This window comes from Capricornis sumatraensis, chromosome X (genome assembly GCF_032405125.1).
Source record: "Capricornis sumatraensis isolate serow.1 chromosome X, serow.2, whole genome shotgun sequence".
In the NCBI taxonomy this organism is placed as follows: Eukaryota; Metazoa; Chordata; class Mammalia; order Artiodactyla; family Bovidae; genus Capricornis; species Capricornis sumatraensis.
The window spans coordinates 24020384-24032120 of NC_091092.1; positions in this window are offsets into that span (position 1 = coordinate 24020384).

Below are 11737 nucleotides of genomic sequence, written 5' to 3' on the forward strand. Positions count from 1 at the left end.
ACTATTTAATCAAGCTTGCTTATGTAGTAAAGTCTCCATAAAAACTCAAAAGGACACGGTTTAGAGAGCTTTTGGGTTGGTAAACACGTGGAGGTCTAGAGAGAGTGGTGCCTTAGGAGCCTGCCCCCTCACACCTTACCTGGTACATCTCTTCCACCAGGTTTTGAAATTGGTAGTTTAGTAAGTAAAATGTTTCTCTGAGATCTGTGAGCTGCTCCACCAAATTAATCAAACCCCAATCCGCCATCATTAGAGGTTGGAACTGCCAATCTGTAGCCAGTAGGCCAGAAGTACATGTGACAATCTGGACTTGAAATTGGCATCTGATGTGGAGTGAGGGGGCAGTCTTGCAGGACTGAGCCATTAACCTGTGGGATCTAATCCTATCTCCCAGTAGATAGCTTTAGAATTGACTTGTATGGTGGGAAACTCTCCTCCAAATCAGAACTGGTAATAGAATCATTTACTATTATCTATCTAAGAAAATATGTGAAATGTAGCAAATGTTAACATTTGTTAAATCTAGGTGGTGAATATACAGGTATTCAATCTATTGTTTTTGTGTAGATTGTTTGAAATTTTTTTATTAAAAATCATTATCTACACATTCAAAAATTTTTGCCATAAATGAGAAACACAAATAAAAACTCAACCAGTAGAGTGGATGGAACACAATGGTGGGATATTGTATTTACCTTCTCCTCAGTCATCTGCCTTTTTCCTTCTTTCTTTTCAGGGTTATAGTGCATAACATAAATCATGCATTTTCAAGGGCTTTTGTACTGTGTATTTTTCTGAATGATGGAATATTTCCTGAAGCTGTAGCCATGAGCTATAAAACTAGATAGGGTGTGGACTTAAACATCTAAATGAATGAGACTTGTGGTCTACTTTACTGATAAATGGGGCTGTTGGGTAGTATAATTACCACTGGTTGTATTTGTTTTCCACAAAGACTCCTCTGAACTTAATTCTTTACACTGTAATGGAATTTAAGTTGGTATGATCACTGAGGAAAACCATTTGGCATTACACAGTAGAGTTGTACCTATACTCAGCATCAGTTCAGCTCAGTTCAGTCGCTCAGTCGTCTCCAACTCTTTGTGACCCCATGAATCGCAGCACACCAGGCCTCCCTGTCCATCACCATCTCCCAGAGTTCACTCAGACTCACGTCCATTGAGTCCGTGATGCCATCCATCCATCTCATCCTTGGTCGTTCCCTTCTCCTCCTGCCCTCAATCCCTCCCAGCATCAGAGTCTTTTCCAATGAGTCAACTCTTTGCATGAGGTGGCCAAAGTACTGGAGTTTCCACTTAACATCATTCTTTCCAAAGAACACCCAGGGCTGATCTCCTTTAGAATGGACTGGTTGGATCTCCTTGCAGTCCAAGGGACTCTCAAGAGTCTTCTCCAACACCACAGTTCAAAAGCATCAATGCTTCGGCACTCAGCTTTCTTCACAGTCCAATTCCCGCATCCATACTTGACTACTGAAAAAACCATAGCCTTGACTAGATGGACCTTAGTTGGCAAAGTAATGTCTCTGCTTTTGAATATGCTATCTAGGTTGATCATAACTTTTCTTCCAAGAAGTAAGTGTCTTTTAATTTCATGGCTGCAGTCACTGTCTGCAGTGATGTTGGAGCCGAAAAAATTAAAGTCTGACACTATTTCCACTGTTTCTGCATCTATTTCCCATGAAGTGATGGGACCAGATGCCATGATCTTAGTTTTCTGAATGTTGAGTTTTAAGCCAACTTTTTCACTCTCCTCTTTCACTTTCATCAAGAGGCTTTTTAGTTCCTCTTCACTGTCTGCCATAAAGGTGATGTCATCTGCATATCTGAAGTTATTGATGTTTCTCCCAGCAATCTTGATTCCAGCTTGTACTTCTTCCAGCCCAGCATTTCTCATGATGCATAGAAGTTAAATAAGCAGGGTGACAATATACAGCTTTGACATACTCCTTTTCCTATTTGGAACCAGTCTATTGTTCCATGTCCAGTTCTAACTGTTGCTTCCTGACCTGCATATAGGTTTCTCATGACCTACCAATTACACTTCTATTTTAGGCTCTAAAACAAATATGCACCAGGAATCATATCCATAGAAGTTGTTATAATAGCTAAAAAAACAGTCAAACAAGCATACAGAAGTGTCACATCCAAACACTGGAGAATAAATAAAGCAGAGAAAATTAATGAGACCGAACTACAACAGGTCATGCAAGAATACACACAGGATGAAGTGAAGTGAAATCACTCAGTCGTGTCTGACTCTTTGCGACCCCATGAACAGTAGCCTGTACCAGGCTCCTCCATCCATAAGATTTTCTAGGCAAGAGTACTGGAGTGGGTTCCCAACACAGGATAATTCTGTTTATATAAAAGCAAATATATGAAAAAATTAAACTATTTTAAGGGGTACATTCATTCGAGCTCAGTCACTTCAGTCCTGTCCAACTCTTCATGACCTATGGACTATAGCCCACCAGGCCCCTCTATCCATGGGATTCTCAAGAATACTAGGATTTTCTAAGCAAGAATACTGGAGTGGGTTGTCATATTCTCCTCCAGGGGCTCTTTCAGACCCAGGGATCAAACCTACATTTCTTACATCTCTGGCATTGGAAGCCTAAGAGGTACATACATATATAGAAAAACTATGAAGAAAAGTATTGAAATGATGAATACATAATTCAGGATATTACGTTTCTTTCTGGGAGGGAAGGAAAACTATTAGCCAAGGACTTACATAAGACATCACAGAAACTGGGCAATTTTTTTTTATTTTTATTTCAGTGGAGGGGAAGTCAGGATTTATTAAGAACATCAACGTCCAGGGCATTTTTTAAAAAAAACCATATACCTTTAAAGGGCTTCCCTGGTGGCTCAGCTGGTAAAGAATCCGCCTGCAAGGTGGGAGTTCTGGGTTCGATCCTTGCATTGGGAAGAACCCCTGGAGAAGGGAAAGGCTACCCACTCCAGTATTCTGGCCTGGAGAATTACATGGACTATGTAATCCATTAGCTACTTGATGTGAAGAGCTGACTCATTTGAAAAGACCCTGATGTGGGAAAAATTAAGCACGGGAGGAGAAGGGGATGACAGAGGATGACATGGTTGAATTGCATCACTGACTCAATGAACATGAGTTTGGGTAAATTCTGGGAGCTGGTCATAGACAGGGAGGCTGGCATGCTGCAGGTCATGGGGTCGCATAGAGTCGGACATGACTGAGCAACTTTTGCTTCACTTCACATACCTTTAAAATGTTTTTCATTCCCACAAAAATCCTTATCATTTAAAACCAGATGTTCAAATTACAGGGCTAACAGTTTTAGCCAATCAACTTTTCAATGCTGATTCAAGAAAACAACCTTCAACGGATCTTTGAATAATGGCGGTTCAGCCGCTGATGCGAATGGTGTAGGCAGTCACACTTTTAATGTTCAAGCCACAAGTTGTGAAGTTTGGAAGGGGTGAGGTCTATTATCCTGCATTATCAGAACATGTCATGTCTTCAGTCCTACTGGGTTGCACGTTATCTGTGAGATTGTGTGCGTGACTCAAGAAGGAAATCGTTCAGTATACTTAATTCCTTCAGTTAAGTTCAGTTCAGTTGCTCAGTCCTGTCTGACTCTTTTTGACCCCATGAATCGCAGCATGCCAGGCCTCCCTGTCCATCACCAACCCCCAGAGTTCACTCAAACTCATGTCCATTGAGTCAGTGATGCCATCCAGCCATCCCGTCCTCTGTGGTCCCCTTCTCCTCCTGCCCTCAATCCTTCCCAGCATCAGAGTCTTTTCCAATGAGTCAACTCTTTGCATGAGGTGGCCAAAGTATTGGAGTTTCAGTTTTAGCATCAGCCTTTCCAATGAACACTCAGGACTGATATCCTTTAGGATGGACTGGTTGGATCTCCTTGCAGTCCAAGGGACTCTCAAGAGTCTTCTCCAACACCACAGTTCAAAAGCATCAGTGCTTCGGTGCTCAGCTTTCTTCACAGTCCAACTCTCACATCCAAACATGACCACTGGAAAAACTATAGCCCTGCCTAGATGGACCTTTGTTGGCAAAGTAATGTCTCTGCTTTTGAATATGCTATCTAGGTTGGTCATAACTTTCCTTTCAAGGAGTAAGTGTCTTTTAATTTCATGGCTGCAATCACCATCTTCAGTGATTTTGGAGCTACCCCATGCCCGAGGTCAGGGGCGGAGGCCAAGAGGAGTTACCACACCCCCGAGGCCAGGGGCAGCAGCCAAGAGGAGCAACCTCACATCCAAGGAGCAGTGGCTGTGTGGGAGCAGGAGGGCCAAGAGGAGCTACTCCACATTCAAGGTCAGGAGGGGTGGCCATGAGGAGATACCCCTTATCCAAGGTAAGGAGCAGCAGCTGCACTTTACTGGAGCAGCCATGAAGAGATACCCCACGATCAAGGTAAGAGAAACCCAACTGGGATGGTAGGTGTTGCAAGATGGTATCAGAGGGCAGACACACTGAAACCATAATCACAGAAAACTAGCCAATCTGATCACACATACCACAGCTTTGTCTAACTCAATGAAACTAGGCCATGCCGTGTGGGGCCACCCAAGACAGATGGGTTATGGTGGATAGGTCTGACAGAATGTGGTCCACTGGAGAAGGGAATGACAAATCACTTCAGTATTCTTGCCTTGAGAACCCCATGAACAGTATGAAAAAGTAAAATGATAGGACACTGCAAGAGGAACTCCCCAGGTCGGTAGGTGCCCAATATGCTACTAGAGATCAGTGGAGAAATAACTCCAGAAAGAATGAAGGGATGGAGCCAAAGCAAAAACAATACCCAGTTGTGGATGTGACTCGTGATAGAACCAAGGTCCGATGCTGTAAAGAGCAATATTGCACAGGAACCTGGAATGTCAGGTCCATGAATCAAGGCAAACTGGAAGTGGTCAAACAGGACATGGCAAGAGTGAATGTCGACATTCTAGGAATCAGCGAACTAAAATGGACTGGAATGGGTGAATTTAACTCAGATGACCATTATATCTACTACTGTGGGCAAGAATCCCTTAGAAGAAATGGAGTAGCCATCATGGTAAACAAAAGAGTCCAAAATGCAGTACTTGGATGCAATCTCAAAAATGACAGAATGATCTCTGTTCATTTCCAAGGCAAACCATTCAATATCATGGTAATCCAAGTCTATGCCCCAACCAGAAACACTGAAGAAGCTGAACACTTCTATGAAGACCTACAAGACCTTTTAGAACTAACTTAATTCCTTAGTCAGCAATATAATTTTTGCTTCCAATCATTCATTCTCTTCCTTGAGCTGATTGACTGTTGGCCATGTATCCTCTGCTTTCTGCTTATCAAGGAGCACTTTTTTACAGCCATGTTGTTCCTCTCCCTGTGTTCTCTACACTAGTCACTGTGGCGATCTATGGGCACACTCTTTTTGCCCTGTTTTCTTGGAGGCACAGCTTTGCCTCCACCCCCGGTGTGGGGGCGGAGGGGGTGCAACACCAGCTGAGGAATCTGCCAGAAGCAGATGACAGGAGACTGAGTATCTGAGCTTTGCAACCCCATGGGATTTCCCAGGCAATACTGGAGTGGGTTGCCATTTCCTCCTCCTGGGGATTTTCCCCACCCCGGAATCAAACCTGCTTCATCTGCTTCTCCTGCATTACAGGCAGATTCTTTACTGCTGCACCATCTGGGAAGCCTGAGGCCTAGTATGGATGACACATACCGTTTATGCCCTACTGTTCTGCTGCTATGGTGGTTGGTGGTTTAATCACTAAGTCGTGTCCGACTCTTGTGACCCCATAGACTGTAACCTACCAGGCTCCTCTGTCCATGGGATTCTCCAGGCAAGAATACTGGAGTGAGTTGCTGTTTCCTTCTCATTTGGGCAGGTGGCGCTAATGATAAATCACCCTCCTGCCAAGGCAGGAGACGTAAAAGACCTAGGTTCCATCCTTAGGTGGGGAAGATCCGCTGGAGAAGAAAATGGCAAACCACTCCAGTATTCTTGCCTGAATAATCCCATGGACAGAGGAGCCTACAGTCCATAGGGTAACACAGAGTTAGACATGACTGAAGCCACTTAGCATGCACGCAAGCACACCCTTTTCAACACGAATGTGCAGAATGAGGACAAGGTGAACAATGGCTTCCACATTACATTGCCCAGAAATCTCCACACCTGCCCCCAGGCAGACTCCACTCCAAGCGGCTGTGCCCACCGCAGCAGGATCCTACCCAGGCTTCGCAGCCCATGAGTCAAGGCATAGGAGGAATGGTTACAGAACTGAAACCCGCAGCCTTCACCGGTTGCTCCGATGCTGCCACCATCTGCATCCCATCCTCGCCAGGGCCAAAACTGAGTGTTTTGTTGTATAGGGTTGGTGCTGGTTATAGGTATGTTTCTTTTATTTTTATTATTTTAAGTATATGAAGGGAATTCCCAGGCGGTCCAGTGCTTCACTGCCAAGGGTGCAGTTTCAGTCCCTGGTGGGGGAAGTAAGATCCCGCAAGCTGTGAGGTGTGGCCAAAACATGCGTGTGGGTTCTTAGTTGCTCAGTTGTGTCTGACTGTTTATGACCCCATGGACTGTAGCCCACCAGGCTACAGTCCATGGGATTTCCCAGGCAAGAATACTGGAATGGGTTGACATTCCCTCCTCCAGGGAATCTTCCTGACTCAGGGATCAAACCTGTCTCCTGCATTGACAGGTGGAATCCTTACCATCTGCACCATCAGGGAAGCCTCCCTTTTATGCATGTGTTGTACTTACTAATAAAAACAAGAAATTTCTAATTTAAAAGACAGGTCTAGACATAATGCACAAAGGAAATCTCTTGCCAGTAGAGATCAGAGATCTATCCACAGGGCCCAGTTACAGACGACTTGAAGTCATGGTCTGGCTATCTCCTTTTACTTGTTGGTCTTTGGACACCTGCTTCAGTATTTTGTCAGAGGACTGAAAGCTGCTGAGCCATTGTATTGCAATTTGTGAAATAGCTGGACGGCACCCCTGTCTGTAATTACCTCATCTCCTCATGGGAGAAATTCTACTAAATATGTGTTCTGTCTCTTGAGGATTTTCCTATTCCCTAAAGTTTTTTCAAAATGCAAAGCTACCTAAAAGAAATGTCACATAAGTCTCTGTTATCTGAATGTGAATGAAACTATCATTTGCCTGCTTGGGAAAGGAGAAGTAGCTCTGAGTAGGAACCAAGGCGGGAAGGAATGGGGTCCAGAATGACAAGTGGGAGAGTCTCACTGAGAACCTTTGTGAACAGCCGTCATCTTGCCTGTAAGTGGTATAGGAAGAATCGGAAGGATATTTCAGTGCTTATTCATTGCTGCGTCTTCCCTGGTGGCTCAGAGGTTAAAGCGTCTGCCTCCAATGCAGGAGACCTGGGTTAGATCCCTGGGTTGGGAAGATCCTCTGGAGAAGGAAATGGCAACCCACTCCAGTATTCTTGCCTGGAGAATCCCATGGATGGAGGAGCCTGGTAGGCTACAGTCCACGGGGTCACAAAGAGTTGGACACAAATGAGCGACTTCACCATCACCACCATTCATTGCTTCTGCTGCTGCTGTTAAGTCACTTCGGTCATCTCCGACTCTGTATGACCCTACAGATGGCAGCCCACCAGGCTCTGCCGTCCCTGGGATTCTCCAAGCAAGAACATGGAGTGGGTTGCCATTTCCTTCTCCAATGCATCAAAGTGAAAGGTGAAAGTGAAGTAGCTCAGTCGTGTCTGACTCTTAGCAACCCCATGGACTGTAGCCCACCAGGCTCCTCCATCCATGGGATTTTCCACTGGAGTGGGGTGCCATTGCCTTCTCTGGCTTATTCATTGAGTGGGGTATTTATTAACCTTAAGGTCTTAGTGGAGGAGATAGGTTTGAAAGGGCCCACCTGTGGTATACACATTGTTCAACCAAGAGCAGTGCTGCTGGCCTAAACTGGGAAAATGTCCCAGGGTCATTGTCTAAAGGAAACCAGTTAGAATGCCCAGTGAGTTGGGGCAAGGTGGGGAGCAAAATCATATGGTTGCTGAAGGGTATAAATCCCCAATTGCAGCAAACAAGCAGGAGGGAATGATGGGGAGGGATGGCGGCTGTGCACAAAGCTTCTCAGTGAGATTCTCCCACTTGTCATTCTGAACCCCATTCCTACCCACCTTGGTTCCTACTCAGAGCTACTTCTCCTTTTCCAAACCCTCAGGAATGATGGCAACAACAAATATTAGGAATGTGTAGGGTTTTTACAGTTCAGAAGCTTAAAGCCGCTTCTAAAGGAAGCAGCTAAAGGATGGCAGGCAAGCAATATGACTTCCTGAATCTATTTTTGCTAGCAGCAGCATGTCCACATGAACACGCAGACAAAAATCTGGCTTTATTTATTCAATAGTAAAGTTGACTCGAGCTTTAGACAGAAGGCCCAGGATCCAGCGATTTTTGAGAAATGGAAGGCTGGAGCTAGTAGCTTCAGCTCTGGCACGCAAGCTAGCATGAGAATCAATCCTCAGCTAAGGGCCAAGTTTGACAAAATCAACTTCAGTTGTGTTAATTGTCACGCAGCTGGGCTAGAATTGCTTGCTTGTTACCATGCCATTAGCCTTTCAACTAAATATGTGCATTCATAATTGTTTGACAAAGGTATAAAGTCATGAAAATACACTACTGAAATATTAAATCTGACTCATTTAAATTTTAAAAGGAAGTTCCTGGCACACAGTAGGTGCTCCATAAATGTTGTTGAATGAGTTGAAATCAGGAAATTAAAAGAGATTGTTCAGCTTTCCAACAGTGCATTAAACTGAGTATACCATTTCTCAAGCTGAAAGGAAGCTAAATGAAAGGAAATGGGTTTATTTGATTGTCCCACGCACATAATGACATGAAGTAATAAGGAAATTATTCAGATTATTCATCCCAAATTTTGCCTGACGTAGAAAGATAATTGAGGCTTTTTTTTTTAAATAAATCTGCATCAGACAGCTTCTTCCCCATTCCCCTTCCCTTTTTAAATGAGAAGACAAAGTGCTCTAAACCAAGTCCCAGATTTGCAAACATAGTGTGCCATCTATTTGGCTTATCTCCTCAGAGGAGGTAAGTATAAAGTCGTTGCAAAAGACTAAGGTTGGAGATATGACAAGCTAAGTAGCTTCCTGATGTCCCAGCGCCTGCTTTCCTCTCTCTTTCTGATTTATCCAGTGATACCCTATAGGCTCCTTAAAAAACAAAAACAAAAACAAAAAACCCTGCATTCTTCCCAGCCACAGTATTGCATTCTGGTTGTCCAAGAGCTAATTTTTATCAGAATAAAACCTTGACCTTAGAAAATATCACTTCTAGGTTGATAAATGGGCTTGCCTCAAAGGAGATGATTTGAGGAGAGAGGAAAGATCACCAGATGCAGCATCTTAGAGCCATCTGGGATCCCTAGTGGCCACTTCAGCCTCTCAGAGTAGATTTCCCCTAAACCTATTCAATCCATGAGCAGTTTGAGGGAGTCCATGGAAATGATTGAAAGTGCAAAATAATCAAATGCCTCTAACCAGATGCTTTCCATAGAAAACTTGCTGAAGGTCTAATCCTGTTCTGACCTGAGATGGCATAGCTTCCCTCTGTCTTCATTTGAAGATCAGCCATACGCTTTAAATTGATCAGTATCAGGTGGAACCTTAGTAGTTTTACCTTGGTAAGTAGAGTGCCTATGTATTGGGTATGCAAACAAACTCATGCACAAAACTCTCACACTCAAATCAGGTTACATTAAAAAAAAAAGCTCTCTTCACTGTGATGGAAAGCTAAATATGCACACTTGCAACTCACTTTTTAATTAAAGATTTTGTTTTTTAGAGCAGTTTTAGGTTCAGAGCAAAAATTTCCCTTATAATCACATCACAATTTTATTTGTGTGATTCTTTTTATTTTTATTGTATTATTATCTAGAAGATAAGTTTCCAGGGCATGGGGACATGTCTGTCTTGTTTGTAATTTTACAGCAATGCCCAGCACCAGGCCCAGCACAAGCTTTGCTTAAATCAATGAGCAAATAAGTGGATGAATGTAAGTTTCAGCCAGTTTAGTTGGCATTCTCTCATCACTTGAAGAGACATGGACAGCCTTTCTGTCTCTTGAATATCCTAAGTGCCATACTCTGGAATCCTGATACTGGCAGAACTGAACAGAGACCCATAAAAAGGAGATGGTAAGAAAAAGAAAATAAGATGATTCCCACTGGCTTTTGCTAAAAATGCCAAGAGTCTGATACATAAATACTCATTCATTAACTTTGCTCATAACAACATTACTAAGGTAAAATAGTAGGACTGGCTCTTTCTATACATGGTTCTCCCCACCCAGTCCATAATATGTCTGTTTCTGACTTTTTCCTCAGACCTGTTATTAATGCTCATTTTAATCTGATTTCCAATATACGTTTTGTTCAGGATGGGTGGTAGTGTTGATGGTGGATAGATAATTTGTCTGGACACCCCTCTACAGGCAGTCAGTTGAAATCATTCCTTTCTTTCCATCTACCAGAGAAGGAGCAGCAGAGCTAAGATCTTGAGTCCCATTTCCTTTCAACCTTAGCCACATTCATCCAAAGAAAATTTTATTGTTGCTTTAACTATTGTTTTCTGGGAAATACACTTGTAATGAATGAAACTTCATTCTGCTTATTTATATACTAATATAACTTTGGTAAATATGTTGCCCCTGAAAAGCCGCAATCTCTAATTCTTTTGGGTCAGTTATATAGCTGTTCATCTGAGACAATGTAATGGGGCTTCACTTACGTGAATAAGTGGTGTTGATCACCACGGTCCAAGTTAGCATCCTCTCTGTCATTTGAACCAGGCAAACTGTAATTTTATGCTGTGTCATTTCCACCATGGAATTACAGAATATTGGATCTGGAAAGGACTGCAAATAGCCACTAATACAGTCCCTTTATTTTACAGTTGAAGAGACTGAGGCCAATATGACACACATACTCTGAGCCAAGTAATACTAAGATCGTGCAATCACAGAAGATTACTGCCCATGGCTATTGTATTCATTACTTTAAAATGTTTATCTTCTCCATATAACTTAACAAATGTACACTTATTTCTTTCAATTCTCTCTTTCCTACCCTCTCCAAAATTATCCTTATCTCCCACTCTTTCCAACAAGCCAGAGCAACATTACCTTTCCTCTTCCCCAGCTTGCTCAGGAGCAGTGGGCTATGAACAAGGTCAGTCCCTTCCAGCACCAGGCCAGAGCTCCTAAGCTAGTTCTATAGAAGTCCTGCGGCCAGCTTGACCTTCCCCTAACATCTGACCATTTTGATCTTTTGCACAAGCACAGAATTTCGGTACCTTTTTCATACAGACACTTGAGAGTTTTTTTTTTTTTTTTTTAATGACAGCCACTTTATAGACATTGTAATAAAAAGCAACTCCTAAGCTGTCAAAAGCCTAGTTCCAAATTTGCATTAAACAACTGTATGCACAGAGTCTGAATGGGATCCACTGTTGTTGGAAAATAGCCTTGCTGGGACATGATGCCTAGAATGACCTGAGCCTGAGGGAGATTATGAGGCAGTTAGGATTTTATAGAGAATACTGGCTTGGTTTATCAACAGGCATAAAAGATACTTGGAAAGTCATCTCTTTCTCTTTTTTTCTCTTAAATCCAAGACCTGCTTGTAAGACAATGAATTGATGACTAC